Source organism: Prionailurus viverrinus, chromosome D4, assembly GCF_022837055.1.
Source record: "Prionailurus viverrinus isolate Anna chromosome D4, UM_Priviv_1.0, whole genome shotgun sequence".
In the NCBI taxonomy this organism is placed as follows: domain Eukaryota; kingdom Metazoa; phylum Chordata; class Mammalia; order Carnivora; family Felidae; genus Prionailurus; species Prionailurus viverrinus.
In genome coordinates, this window is record NC_062573.1 from 67614891 (window position 1) to 67630132 (window position 15242).

Here is a 15242-nt window from a genome sequence, read left to right on the forward strand (position 1 = left end):
AGGACACGTATTAACAATAGCAGCAAACATTTATGTCGCACTAACTCTACACTAGGCACTGTTCTGAGTGCTTTGATCCGAAACTTCAAAGCAACCCCATGAGGCTCATGGCTCCACTGTGCAGAAGGAGCTACATTTTGCAGTTTTCCATAGTTTCGACCACATATGGGATAGACCCTAGTATCCCTGGGGACAAAGCAGGTTTTACACTCTGTTTCCTGCTTGTAGGATGTTGGGGGCTGATGAATCATGGTCTCCAACAGTGAGAGACCTTATAGCCTTGCTCTTGGTTTCTTTGACAGTACAACAGTCTCAATCGCTTTAGTAGATTTCTTACCCATTGGATGGCAGGTAGTTAGCTCATGAACCAGGAAAAACAAAAACAAAAACAAAACCCACACACACAGTTGTTGTTGTGTTGTTTTCCTTAACTTTTTCTTAATTTGCTCTATTTCTTTGTTTCTTTCAACTCCTTAGTTCCAGACTGAGTGGTGAACACCTTGGACTCATTCACTTCTGTTAGAGAGCCACACTTTCAGTCTTGCTCTGTTTTCTAAGTTATTAGTCCAATTGAAATCATTTTCTAGACATTATTTAATCCACTGAGAGGTTTAAACAGTGAGTGGAACAGCTATACTCTAGATTTTATCATTGCTATAAGCATCAATTTTAGTTGAATTTTATCCCTCAAAACATTTCTCAGTTTTATCTTCTATTTGTTGTTGACAGTGAGTGCCTGACAACCCCACATATTGCCAAATTTGTGACTAGTCTCTAATCCCTTTCATTCATGCTTGCAAATCAGGATATTCTTTGCTAAGGTCATCTCTGTATGTGATCTTTTATGAAATGTAGCCAGCATCAGTCAACACACACTATTAATATCTACTTTCCCAAAGTCTTTCCCTAAGGATACAGGCTCATTAGCTACTTGATCTGCCTTCCATATTATCAAAGATTTTACCAAATAACTTGCCATTGCAAAACATCCTTCTGGATTCTGATAACAGTCTTGCGGTCTACATCTAGTCCCTAAGATAATGCACATATTTCATGTTTTGTTTTGTTTGTTTGTTTTTATTATGGCAGCAGCCTACTTTTAATTGCCAGTTAACCACTATAAATGCTCAGTGGCTTAAAAAAAGTATGGTTTATTTCTTACTCACATCATATGTCCATCACAGGGCAGCCAGGGGCTCTACTCCATGTTGTCTTCACTCTTGACGTTAGAGCAGTCACTGTCTAGACTCCTCAGGTGCTGTGGTAAAGTAAAATTACACAGTTTTACATAACAGAAATTGGACCCTCCAATCTGAAAGTGAACGATGGTCCCATTATTCACAGTGCATTGACCAATAATAGCTGCATGGCCCCACCTACAACAGGGCCAAGAAGTGAATCCTGCCATTAAAAGAACAGCACTACTGAAACCACACCCCCTACAATGTAATCTCCATACTACACCCAACTGAGCTATTTAATTATGTTACATATGTCATTGCTCTACTCAAAACACTCCAATGGCCTCCCTCCTCAGTTAGCAAAAGAGCCTAATTTCATACAATGGCCTCCAAGACCCTCCATCATCTGGCTATCTGCTACCTCTTTGCCTCATCTCCCGCTCTTTCTCTCTCTCTCACTCTGCTCCAGCCACATCAAACTATTTGTTAGTTCTTGTACATGTCAAGCTTCCAACTGAGTCAGTCTTTGCATTTGCCACACCCCTCTCCCCCTTGGCCTGGAATATTCTTTCCACAGATATCTTCATGGACCACCCCTTCACTTTGTCACATGTCCACTCTAACATCATCTTACCAGAGAAGTCTTTCCTAACACACCTATATAATATGCAACCCACTCCTCTGATGCTATTTTCTAACCTCCTTGCTCTGCTTCTTTTTTCTTTAGGTCTGAGTATTGCCTAGCATAATACATATTTGTGTTTATTGTGTGTATTCCCCCAGAAAATATTAGGTTCTTGAAGGACAGACATTTGCCTGCTTTATTCACTGTAAGACCTTAGGAGTCTAATGTAAGCCTGGCATCTAGTAGGTGCTCAATAAATCCTTCATGAATGGATAAATGAATGAATGGGCCAATGAACACAGTGCTACTCCAAGGGCAGCAAAGTACTAAGACATAATATACCATAAGGAGTATCTGATTTTTGGAGGAAAAAGAAAAAGATGAAAAGAAAGTTAGGAAAGATGTTTTTCTTCTTCCCAATCTCTCCTGTAACTTGTCTGGGTTAGTAACAGGATCAGTATTTATTTAGTAAGAGGATAAGTTAGTAATAGGACACAATATACCAAGGAAGTATACAGGCCTAAATTTCTTTTTTTTCCTCTCTCTTTTTTTGCTGTGACTCTTTAACCTCCACTGATTTTAAAGTGTATCATGCTTATATTCTCAGCACTAAAACATGTGGTTAAGGAAAAGAGAAATGTCCTTACTGAAAACTAAGACAAAACTCTGCAGACACTTGGAAAAGAGAGTAAATGATGTAATCAGGAAATACTTTTGCCTTGAAGATCTATGGTGACAGTTCTAACACATAATATAACAAGATCCAGATTAAAAAGTCATCAATCTCTATGACCTATCAGGTGATATTTTCCCAATTAAACAAAATAGGAAACTAAGGCACTGAGCAGTGTAACTGTTTACAGTCCAAGAAATTATAAGAAGTAAGTCTACTACTAGTTTCTGACCCCTAGCTTATCTGTTCCACATCTATGTCCACATTTTGGCCTCATTCTATATTCATTTGAAGCAGGATTAGGTAATTTGTCCTTGACAGCAGAACTTGCATTTGAGAAAACCAACATCACACTCTAAAATAATAGATAAAACATTTCACATAAGCATGAACGTCAAATGTAAAAATCTACATAGAAGAGAAATTGCAAGAGTGTTTATAAATAAATAGTTCGGTATCCTATTTTTCCTGAGAACAAAAATGACTACAATTTTGTTGATTGCTCATCTCCTTTTCTCTCTCTTCCTTAACAACAGGGTGAGTTTCTCCTGGACCTAAAACTGGCCCTAAATATATATTCATGTAAAGACTCATTGACTGTCTGGTCCAGTGTTTCCTGAGTAGTTTTCCTCATAAAGTCCATTCACATCTTTCAAAACACAAATTTTCAAAATCATTTCTAATGTAAATTTAGGATACAAATTGAGTTTGTACACCATGACCAAGTGGAATTGATTCCAAGTGCAAAAGGCTGGTTCAACATTCAAAAATAAATGTAATCCGGGGTGCCTGGGTACCTTGGTTGGTTGGGCATCTGACTCTCAATTTCAGCTCAGGTCATGGTTTCAGGGTGATGGGATCAAGCCCTGCATCAGGCTTTGCACTGACAGCATGGAGCCTGCTTTGGATTCTCTCTCTTCCTCTCTTTGTGATCATCCCCCTTGTTCCCTCCCTCCCCCTGCTTCAAAATAAATAAATGAACTTAAAAAAAATAAATGTAATCCATTATATCAACAGGCTAAAAAGTAAACATCACATGATCCTATCAATAGATACAGAAAAAGCATCTGAAAAAACATAATACCCGTTCATAGAAAGAGCTCTCAGTAAATTCAGAATGGGGGAATATTTTCAACTTGATTGTATATATTCTTAAAAAACCTATAACCAACATCATACTTAATGATGAGAAACTCAAAGCATTCTCACTAAAATAAGGTACAAAGCAAGGAAATCCCCTTTCATCACGCCTTTCAACAACGTACTGGAGGTTCTTGCTAATGCAATAAAGAAAAGACAAGAAAAGACAAAAAAAAAGGTATACAAATTGGGAAAGAAGATATAAAACAGCCTTTGTTCACATGTAACATGGTCATCAGCACAGAAAATCTGAAAGAATCAACAAGAATAACAACAAAAATGCTTAGAACTAATAAGTGATTAGAGCAAGGTTACAAGACACAAGTTTATTATACAAAAGTCAATCATTTTCCTATACACAACAAGTAGAACTTGACATTAAAAACAATACCATTTACACTGTCACAGAAAAAAGAGAAATATTTAGGTATAAATCGAACAAATATGTAAATGATCTAAATGAGGACAACTACATAACTCTGATGATTAAATCAAAGAACTAAGTAAATGGCGATTTTTTCCATGTTCATGAATAAGAAGACTTAATAATACCAAGTTTTTCCCAAACTTGATCTACAAATTCAATGCAATCTCAATTAAAGTCCCAGGAAATTATTTTGTGGATATCAAAAACAAATTATAAAGTTTCCATGGAGAACATAAGACCCAGAATAGCCAATACAACATTGAAGGAGAAGAACAAAGTTGGAGGACTGATGCCACCCAACATCAATACTTCATATAAAGTTATCGAAACCAAGATAGTGTAGTATTGGCAATAAAAGAGACAAATATATCATTGGAACAAAATAGCCCAGAAATAGACCCCCCCCATGAATATACTCAATTGATCTTTGACAAAAGAGGTACAGTGGAGCAAAGATTGTCTCGTCAACGAATGGTGCTGGAACAACTGGGATGTCCACGTGGAAAAATACATACATACATACGTATAGAGAGAGAGAGACAGAGACCTTAGATATATATATCTAGACAAAAATTAACTCAAAATGGATCACAGACCTAAATACAGAATGCAAAACAATCAAATCCCAAGAATATAACATAAGAGAAAACCTAGAAGGTATGGCAATGCCTTTTTAGACACGTCAAAGCCATGATCCACAAAAGAAGTAATTGATAGGATAGACTTCAATAAAAACGTCCGCTCTGTGAAAGACAATATCAAGAGAATGAAACGACAGCCACAATCTGGGAAAAATATTTGCAAAAGACACATTATCCAAAATATACAAAGAACCCTTAAATCTCAACAATAAGAAAAGAATCCATTTTTTAATGTGCAAAAGACCTTACCAGACACCTCACTGAAGAATATATACACATGGCAAATAAGCATATAAAAAGATGCTCTACATCATATGTCAAAAGGCAAATGTAATTTAATACAATGAGATACTACTAAACATAGACAATTAGAATAGCCAAAATCCAGAACACTTTCAATACCAAATGCTAGCAAAGGTATAGAGCAACAGCACCTCGTCTAAATTGTTGACGGGAACATAAAATGGTACAGCCACTTTGGAGGACATTTGGAAGTTTCTTACAAAACTAAATATGCTCTTACTATAGGATCCAGAAATCACATTCCTTGGCATTTACCCAAAGGAGCTGAAAACTAACGTCCACCTGAAAAACGTGACACAGATGTTTACAGCAGCTTTATTCATAATTGATAAAACTTGGAAGCAACCAAAGATGTCCTTCAGTAGGTGAATGACTAAATGAACTGTGATGCATCTAGACAATGGAATGTTATTAAGCACTAAAAAGAAATAAGCTATAAAGCCATGCAAACAGATGAAGGAAGCTTCAATACATATTACTAAGTAAAAGAAGCCAATCTATAAAGGCTACTGCTGTATTATTCTACCCATATAATATTCTGAAAAAAGGCAAAACTATGGAAGCAATAAGATCAGTCGTTGTCAGTTTGGGGGAGGTGCAGATAGCAAAGTACAGAAAATTTTTAGGGCAGTGAAAGTAGTCAGTAGGATGCCATAATGATAGATATATGTCATTATACATTGGTCTAAACCCACAGAATGTACAACACCAAGAGTGAACCCTAAGGTAAACTATGGACTTGAGTGGTTATGATGTGTCAACATAGGCAGATCCCTGTTTAAAAAAAAAAAAAAGAAAAAGAAGAAGAAGGTACCATTCTGATGAGTGATGTTGATAACGGGGGAAGCAATGCATGTGTAGGCGTATGGGTATATGGGAAATCTCTATGTCTGTGTCTTTAAAAAACCGCAAACTGCTCTAAAAAACTAAAGTTTTTTTAAGAAAAAGATTCTTTCAAAAAATTCAATGTGTCAATTAGTAAAAATTTTATTACATAATATGTTATTCGATATTGTGAATAATATGTAATAGAGGCACAACAACAACAAGATACCTACTTTTCTCAAGTGCACATAAAACATCTTTAAAGATTGGCCATATGTTAGCTTGTAAGACAAGCTTCAACATATGTAAAAGAATTGACATTATACAAAGTATGACCCCGATGAAATGAAATAAGCAATCAGTAACACAATGATTTGGGAAATTCACCAACAGGTAGAAGTTAAACCTCATGACCTAACCAAGAGGTCAAGAAGAAATAATAAGGATAATCAGAAAATACTCTGAGATGAAAGAAAATAAAGACACAACATACCAAAACTTAAGGTATATCGATAAAGCAGTACTCAGAAGTTATGCACATAGTGACCACACAGGTTTTGAGCTAACAATAAGCTAAGTCATTAGAAGACCTCATTGCAACTGTTCCCTAAACGTGGGCAATCTTGAGGTGCCCTAGTGAAAGGAACCCTTTACCAGCTGTAATGACTTGAGTCACTTCCCATCTTCATCCGCCATGCAATTGCAAAGTTTTGATCCAGTCCAACCAAGGTATATTGCAGATAAAGAATCTGAGGTATAGAGACAATGTCGCTGTCACACAGATGATAATGACAGAGCCAGTGTGCAAAGCCAGGATCTGGGTGCGTTTTACATCAAATCATGCCTAAACCTGTCACATTTCACACATACACAGCTGCCAAGTCATGATTTTGATGGTGTTGTTAATAAAGTGATAGAATTTATTAAATATGCTTATTTCCACATAATACTCCTAGACAAACAAGATTAGGAAGGAGCTCAAATATAAATATAAATAATGTTCAGCTGTGTGAGGCTAATACCTCAGTAAGTTTTCTTCTTATAGGATGTCCTCATTTTCTTGATTTCAGAAATTGTTTGCCATCAGTTCAATCTCTTGGGGTGGACACTTGCTAAATTCATGATTGTATGCAGTGGTCCGGATACAATGTGTCCTGAAATTTGTGCAACTATTCTATTGTGAAGTTATCTCTGGAACTGATTGTGCAGTATCACGCCTGCATAGGGATGGCAGGATAAAAATATGTGTCTCTTTTTATTAGTAAGCAGGACAATTGTGTCTCTAGCAGGCATAGAGAATGCAATCCTAAAATCCATCTAGCTTCTTGCTCTCTTCTACAGAGTACAGATGCCAATTTTTGTCATCCTGAGATTTATCTCTCATCTTCAAGGAAGTCTCAAAGGACTTGTAATAAGTTTAGACCCTCTTCAAATCAAGAAAAAGTTATTTTGTCACATCCCAAAAGAGAGTAGCCCGAAACATTGTGGAGGTTAGTGTCAATCCCTCCAGAATAAGCCACCATGAGGTTGCTATTGCAGCTTTCTGCACAAAAGCCATGGATATCTCCTCTCTAGGATATTTGAAAGGTCAAATAAGTATTGATTTCTGCTTCTTCCCATGAAAGACAAACAGCTGCAGAAATTTCCCTCCCATATTAAACAACTAGAAAACTGAACAAAAATACAATACCTCCCATAACTGTTTCTCACACATTGGACACAGGCAGCTCAGGATGGTGATCCCTGAGAAAAGGAAGACAAATAAGGTGAGCCCAAAGACTGCATCACCTTATTGCCTTGGAGAGTGTTCTTGGCCACAGCACAAAAAAAGAGCAGGTCAAAGTGGCCCAATCTGTTTCACTGGGTTGAGAAAACAGAGGTGGCTAGAATTTGTGAGGCACCGTGTGGAAAAGGAGAAAACGGTACAAAAAGAGAGCAGGCTTCTCCTGAAGATTTGGCTAACTACTGATCTGTGAATGAGGGAGAGGAAACTACCCGATTCCAGGGTAAGAACAATAAGAAAGCAGAACAATTTCCAGAGTTCCTATGGAGCTCTAGGAATAGCTAACTTTTGAACCAGCTAGAGTTGAAAGACTTTATGACACATTAAGTATTGATAGAATCCTCAGAAGAGTATCACCTTAGTAGTGGGGATAGAAGCCCTAGGCTAAAAAAGCATTTGGGGAGCACCCTAACAAAGCTTAAAAACCATCTTCAAAAATATCTAATGGGTTCAGTGTAGCTATGCACTGTAACAAAATCCAACACTCTTTGAAGGAATACAACAAAATCCAAGAACTAATGATAGAAGATTCACAGTGCACGAAAATCAATTGTTTTTCTTCTAGCAAATCATTGGAAATTGAAATTAACAAACACTACCATAACATCAAAATTATAAATATTTTTGAATCCAGCTAGAAAAAATACATGCAGGATCTATCCACTAAACACTATAAAACATTACTGAAAGAAATTAAAGAAAAATAACTCAAGAGCTATACATGTTCCTGAATCAGAAATCTTTTTTTTTAAGTTTTTAATGTTTATTTATTTTTGAGAGAGAGACTGACAGAGTATGAGTAGGAGAGGGGCAGAGAGAGAGAGAGGGCAGACAGACTCCAAAGCAGGCTCCAGGCTCTGAGCTGTCAGTGCAGAGCCCAACGCGGGGCTCGAACTCACAAACTGGGAGATCGTGACCTGAGCTGAAGTCGGATGCTTAATCGACTGAGCCACCCAGGTGCCCCCTGAATAAGAAGTCTTAACATTATTAAAATGTTAGTTCTTTTCAGATTGATGTATAGAGTCAGTACAATCAATCCCAAACAAAGTCTCACATGGTCTTGTTATAGAAATTGGCACTGCAATTCTAAAATGTAGGTAGAAAGGCAAAGAATGTAGAATAACCAAAATAATTTTAAAAAGAATAAGATTGGACTACTCACACTATCTGATTTTAAGACTTACTATGAAGTCACAGTAGTCAAGAGAATGTGGTTTTAGTATAAAGGAAAACATAAATACATAGCAACAGAACAAAATAATGTCCGGGAATAGATCCAACATATATAATCAATATTCCACAAAGGTGCCAAAGCAACTCAATGGTAAAACAACACTTTTTCCAACAAACAATGCTGGAACAATTTGTCAGCCATGTGAAAACAAAGACACTTAGCTTACACAGCATACAAAAATAACTTAAAATACATGACACACCTAAATAAAAAACCCAAAGTTATAAAACCTTTAGAAGATGGCAAAAATATTTGAAGTTTTGGATAACACAACAATTTCTCAGGTAGGATATAAAAAGCACAAACCATAAAAAAATTGATAAATTGGCCTTTGTCAAATCATCAAAACTGTAACTTGATTTTCTTTGAATGATTTAGTTAGGAAACAAAAGTCAAGCCACTGACTGGGAGTTAATATTTACATAATATATGTACATTACACAGGACTTCTATCCAGACTATGTGTTTTTTAAAACTTCAATACAAGCTATGCAATTTTTAAAAGCTGAAAAAAATAAAAATAAAAACATAAAAAAGCTTACTGCATCAAGGAAGCTATATGCACATAAAAAGCTGTAGAAGTTCTTTCATCACTAAGTAAGCACAAATTAAAACCATTGTAAGATTACACTATATAGTTACTACACTAAAATCACCATAACATATAACTACTAGAACAGCTAAAACTTTTAAGGCGGTGATACTACAAAGTGAAAATGTAGACCTGGAAATCTTGTGCATGGTTGGTGAAAATTGACCACGGCATATCTATTATAAAAATCAGTTTGAAAACGTAATGAAATTAATACACAACTATCATGTGAGGTGCATCTGTGTCCTCATTGAGGGGGGAGGGGTGGGACTCTGTCCCCTGTTCCTCTTCCTTCTTAGAAGAGGCACAAGAACACACACAGGTCAGTGGGAGGGTAGCAAAGTATTTAGGTGTGAGACATCTTGGTCTCAGAGGAATTGCTGGTAAGCCCAGCACACAGAGAACCTAGGGTCCAAAGAGAGTTTCAGCCACCTTGCTTGGAATAAAAAGCTTTCTGTCCTAGGAGTCACTGGACTCAGGGGCAAGGTCCTCTTCCTGGGAAAAGGAGGAGCAGCTGTTTCCACCATGTAACCTAGCATGAGCTCTCAGAGTCACTATAATCTTGTATGTTGAAACATGAGATCCCTTAAACCCCCCCCCCCCCCCAATGGTGGTACCTGTCACCCTCATGCTAGGTTCTGGACAAAATGAGAAGAGAAACCGTGTGAAGGTAAATAGAAGGTCAAATTATGGCTATCATTTCTGCTAACAGCTTTGGGAAGATATAGCTTAGGAGGAGGCCATACAGGCTTCTAAATACTCAAGTGCAGAATTAAACAGACACTCCCACTCTGTTGGCAACAATTCTGACCTAGGGAGACTATCAGTGAGAGGAGATGAGAAGGATTTACAACTCTTATGATCAGATGGAATCATAAGAGGAAAACAGAGGAGCTGGAACAGGCATGTTTGGCTTTTTCTCCCCAAACTTGCCAGCTGGGAAATTATTATACCTCCTATAAGGCAGAGTGAGTAAAAGGTAAGGGAAGGCAAGAGTGTTAACACAGATGGAGCTCACCTCCCATGGACGGTGGCACCAGGAATGGAGAACAAACGTCTCATACCAGGAGTATTCACCTCATTGTTAATCTTGATTAAAGTATCCTACACAACTGGAGCTCCTTCTCTAGACCAATTTCATATATATAAATCCTATACATGTGTAAATATATTTCTAAATTTCCTACGTATACATCATAAGGTTTTAATGAACATATCCAGGCAATTTTGTGTTCCGCGCAGGTAACACATTTCTTGATAAGCAGGTCACTCAACCCCATCACACACTTGCATGCAGACAGACTCTGATCACCCTCCTGCAGGAAGTCGCACTCAGAAACTTGTACCTTCAGTGGTGGCATCTTGGCTCCTGACCACCACGACCTCCTTTTCAAAGGAGGTAGTCAAAATGGGAAGGTAGTCACACTGTGTAGTCTTCAACATGCCAGAACAAGGAAAGAGGCTCATGGCAGAGCTAGAGCTAAGGCAATTAAAAAATGTCCAGATAATGCTGGGTGGCTCAGTCAGTTGAGTGTCAAACACTTGGTTTTGGCTCAGGTCACAATCTTGGGGTTCGTGGGATCGAGCCCCTGTGTCTGACTCTGCACTGGTGGTGTGGAGGCTGCTTGGGATTCTCTCTCCCTCTCTTCCTGCCCCTCCTCCACTGACACATGCATGTTCTCTTTCAAAATAAATAACTTTTTTAAATTAAGAAAAGAAACATATAATGTTATTACCTTTGTCTGGCCAACGGAGGGGGAATGACATAAAGCAAAGATGTGCCCTTTTTAAAGATATATACATTCAAAGATATGTGATGTGCAGACATTTAGAAACAGGTGACTCACATTTGAGTTAACAATTATAATGCCAAATTTTTCACTCCACAGTTGAGAACTGCCATTCCTCTAAAATTAATACTTTCAAATCTGCTTTCTCTCTAACTTCAACTCCTATTCCCTCATCACTTGGGCATTATCTCTCAGAAAATCTACAAGCTTTCAGGAGCTTCCCCAGGATGTCAGATCATCTGCCTCATTCTCCAGAAACATCAAGAGTTCTTTCCCACATCCCTATCCCTTGGAGATCAGTGATATAGCTCTACAACTCCTTTTAAAAATGACACTTGCATTATAGTTTTGGCGGTTTCCTGAAGCAGTCAGCAAAATCTCAATTCTGAATTGGTAACAGAAAAATATTTTTTTAATTAAACACTCAAGGTTAGAAGAGGATGTCATCCATATTTCTAGTGTGGGCGATCATAGGGGGCAGGTTTTCTGTTGATACAGCTTTTCTTGAATTGTCTATCTGGGTAACTATTATAAAGATGATGCACCAAAAACCACCGTGGAGGGAAAAAAAGTCACACACCAAGAGATGTCAATGAACAAGAGAGTTAGGACTTTATCATTTAATTATCTCTCAATATAAAAACTTCAGTACTTCCAAGACAGCCACATAATTGTTCAGCAACTTCTAAAATGAATACAGCTTAACTTGTATAGAGTCAGAGGCTACTAAAGACAGCAGATTTGGGGGACCATTCTGTCCACCCTGTCTCAAGACCCTCAACAACATCCCATGTTAATACAACAGGAGAGAAGAGTCCACCACCTCCAATCTACTGCGTTAGAAAAGGCAGAGAGTTAGAAAATTTTATCTTACTGTTACTGAATACCTTCTATTATCTATTAATTGTCTTAATTGTGTCTTCTGAAACAACAAAAAGTAACTCAAGTCTTTCGTTAACACAACTGGTGTCCTGTCTTCTCCAAGCAGGAGAAGTCTCATTAAATGCTCAGGAGACTCAAATGGCAGACCCATCATCAGGCTGATTGCTTTAAAAAAATCAATAAATGTTTTCACTTTTTATAGATTCCTTGGGAAAAATGGTTTTCCAAAAATGTAGTTTCTCCAAAATCACTCCATTGTATCTCATCACTTTATTTCTTCACAGTTCCAGGGTTTTAGAAGTAGACATCTGTTTTTCTGGCATCTCTTATAACCTTTTCCCTTCATCTGGGGAATAACCATCCCACTTTTTCTGATTTTCCCTTGGGGATTCAAAACTATCACACTAAATGCAATACCGTTCAGATTTTATACACAGAGATGTATGTTAGATCTATACCTAGATATAAAGACAGAGGACGTTTTATATACATATATAGGTACTCGTTCATATAACTATACATATATAGGTATCCTTTATATGTAGATACAGATGCAACTTTTGACTTCTGACATACAGAACTAGATTTATCTTATCTCTTCATTTGTAACATTAGGTCATTAACGTATTACACATTGGTTCAAATTTGTCCACCCTTTCTGCTTTATTTCATATTTTCTTCCCTCAAAGTCAGCCTTTTTGCATGTTTGTGCTTCGAATCCACCTCCCACAAATCTTATTTCTTGTGTATATGCATTATGTATGTGCATGTTTATTTGCACAAGCAGCATTGAGCTATACAGCCATTTGATTCATTGTTAATATTCTGATCTCTTCACATTAATATATGTACAACTAGTCTATCTGGGGGGATCCTGTGTAGTATGCCCTCAGAAGAATATTTCATTCTCCATTTATTCTTCTGTTTGTTTCTAGTTTGTTTTCATCTCTTTGCTACTCCAAATATGATTAACATTCTCATACGTGTTACTTTGTGTACCTGGGCAAGATTTTCCAAGCATTACACCTGACTGTGCAATACTCAGCCTTTTGATACACACATATTCAAATTCGTGTGCCAAATTCTTCTTCAAAATAGCTGTACCATTTTCTCTTTCACAGTTTATGAAGGTCCTCATTCACTACATCCTCCCTACCCCTTGGTTTAGCTTACCTAGCTAAACCCCAATGGTCATGTACATGTTAGTCACTGAGATCAGTCTCCTAATTTGAGTTTTGTTTTCTAATTTACTGGTCGTGACCATGATTATACTTTGTCTCCCCAGGAAGCAATTTTCTGCAGCCAATCTCAGGCCTTAACTGACAGCCTGCATTATTTCTTATTTAATTTCATTCAAAATGTATCACTCTCGTTTCAAGGAAGTGACGAACAACCATACAAATGGCACAGTTACCTGGGACAGCATTTCCTAAAACCCTATAAAAAAAGGACCTCATCCTTCTCAAACTTTTGCTAACAGCATTTTTTTTTCCAAATGATCTTTTATGATTTATCATTTTTTTTTATTGAATGATGCCCTCACACCTCATTTCATTGTACATAATGCCACTTGACCACGTGTAATGTAAATCCCCCTAGCAAAGGAAAAATAAGAGAGCAGCAGGAAGAATTAATTTCTTTTCTCCAGCCATCACTTTGCCACGTCTTACGTAGCAGACATGGAGGTGACTCCCAATATCCCCAGCTGTCTGGGCGTCTAGGGCGTGTTCCCCTTTTATCTCAGAAGTGAAACAAAGGAAATAGCCCATCTTGTTAAACACTCATTCCGATCCCACTCTCTATGTGATGAGCTTCCTACAACTGCCACGTAAAGTGCCAGTTGAAACCAGGCCTGTCATAGATACTTTTACAAAATATGAACAGTGCTAACTACCTTAAAGTGAATCGATTTCCACTGAAAGCGTTTTAACCTCCTTTTAGGTCAAGAAATAGCAATTTTCCGAGCTTCACTGTAACCTGAGAATTAATCCTAAGAGGCAGGTGTGCAATGCATACCTCATTTGTTCCACAAAATTCACTGAAAATGCCTTTGTATGGGACTGTCCTTGTAACCCCTCTCCCTCCTTCAGGCTGAGGTGTGGTTCTTGGGCAATAGAGTACTTACTCGCTGAGGGTATTCTTTCACAGTGCAGATCATTAATCCATTATTTTCTTTGAAAACAAAGTCAGGTTAGACTTGAGGGAAACATAAGACAGGAGCCTGTTTTCAATTTGCGAAGATGGAGCGGGCATTGGGTGAATTTTACAGATGAGCAAACTGAGGCTCTGGGGTAAAAATGGTGCTGGACCTGGGTACATGGAAAAGAATAAAATGACACAAAACCATCACGGGCAATGGTGGTTGCTTCCAGACTGCCTATGTTCTGTGTGAATGACATCTCCAAGTGGGGGGCTCCCACATGTGGGACAGTCACAAGATGATGATGATAATTACTGTCACTAACAATACGTAAGTGCTTATTACATGCCAGAAACTATTACTGGTCCAGATACTCTATTAATTTATTTAATCCTTCCAACAACCCTATACATTAATATTAATATATCTATTGTAATGACAAAGAAACTCAGAGAAATTAGGTAATCCAGGACCCCAAAGTGATAGATCTCAGTGCACAATCACAGCTGAGCACCAGTCCAAGGAGGCTTCAAACCACACTCTCTTGTCTCCAGAACCTAAAAAAATACCACATATAACTCCCTCTACACATTTTCTTCAAGCAAGAGGTGCCTATCCAAATACAGGCAGTATAAATCATTGTTCCTTACAACCTAGCAACCTGGACGTTTTGCTCTTCTATTCAAAAGCAACAGTCTTCCAATGTCTAGAGCCATTAAGGATTCATGGTTCAGCTTTTCTTTCTTTGCCTGTACTAAAAATGGAAGAGCAACCCAAATTTTTTTCTAATTTCATTCTTCACCAAATAATAATAAACAACCATTCCAGAATCTAGACAAGTCTCACACTATAAAACAATTATCTCAGCTTCTCCCTATGCAATGCTTTGAAATACTTGTACTAGACAGCATGTCTCTCTGGCACTGACACCAGTAGAGAATGTGAATCAGCCCATGGAATGAGGTGTTGGACAGAGTAAATCAGTCCCCTGACCCCTCCTCGATTC

At 37.7% G+C, this 15242-nt stretch overlaps 1 long non-coding RNA gene across 1 annotated transcript in view; it reads right to left on the minus strand.

Annotated features, from left to right (window-relative positions):
* Positions 1–15242, minus strand: part of LOC125150946 (uncharacterized) — a 303986-nt gene that overhangs the window by 138315 nt on the left and 150429 nt on the right. The window contains exon 2 of the long non-coding RNA XR_007146551.1: positions 1167–1258. This is a non-coding gene — a long non-coding RNA (uncharacterized LOC125150946). The remainder of the gene's footprint in view (positions 1–1166; positions 1259–15242) is intronic.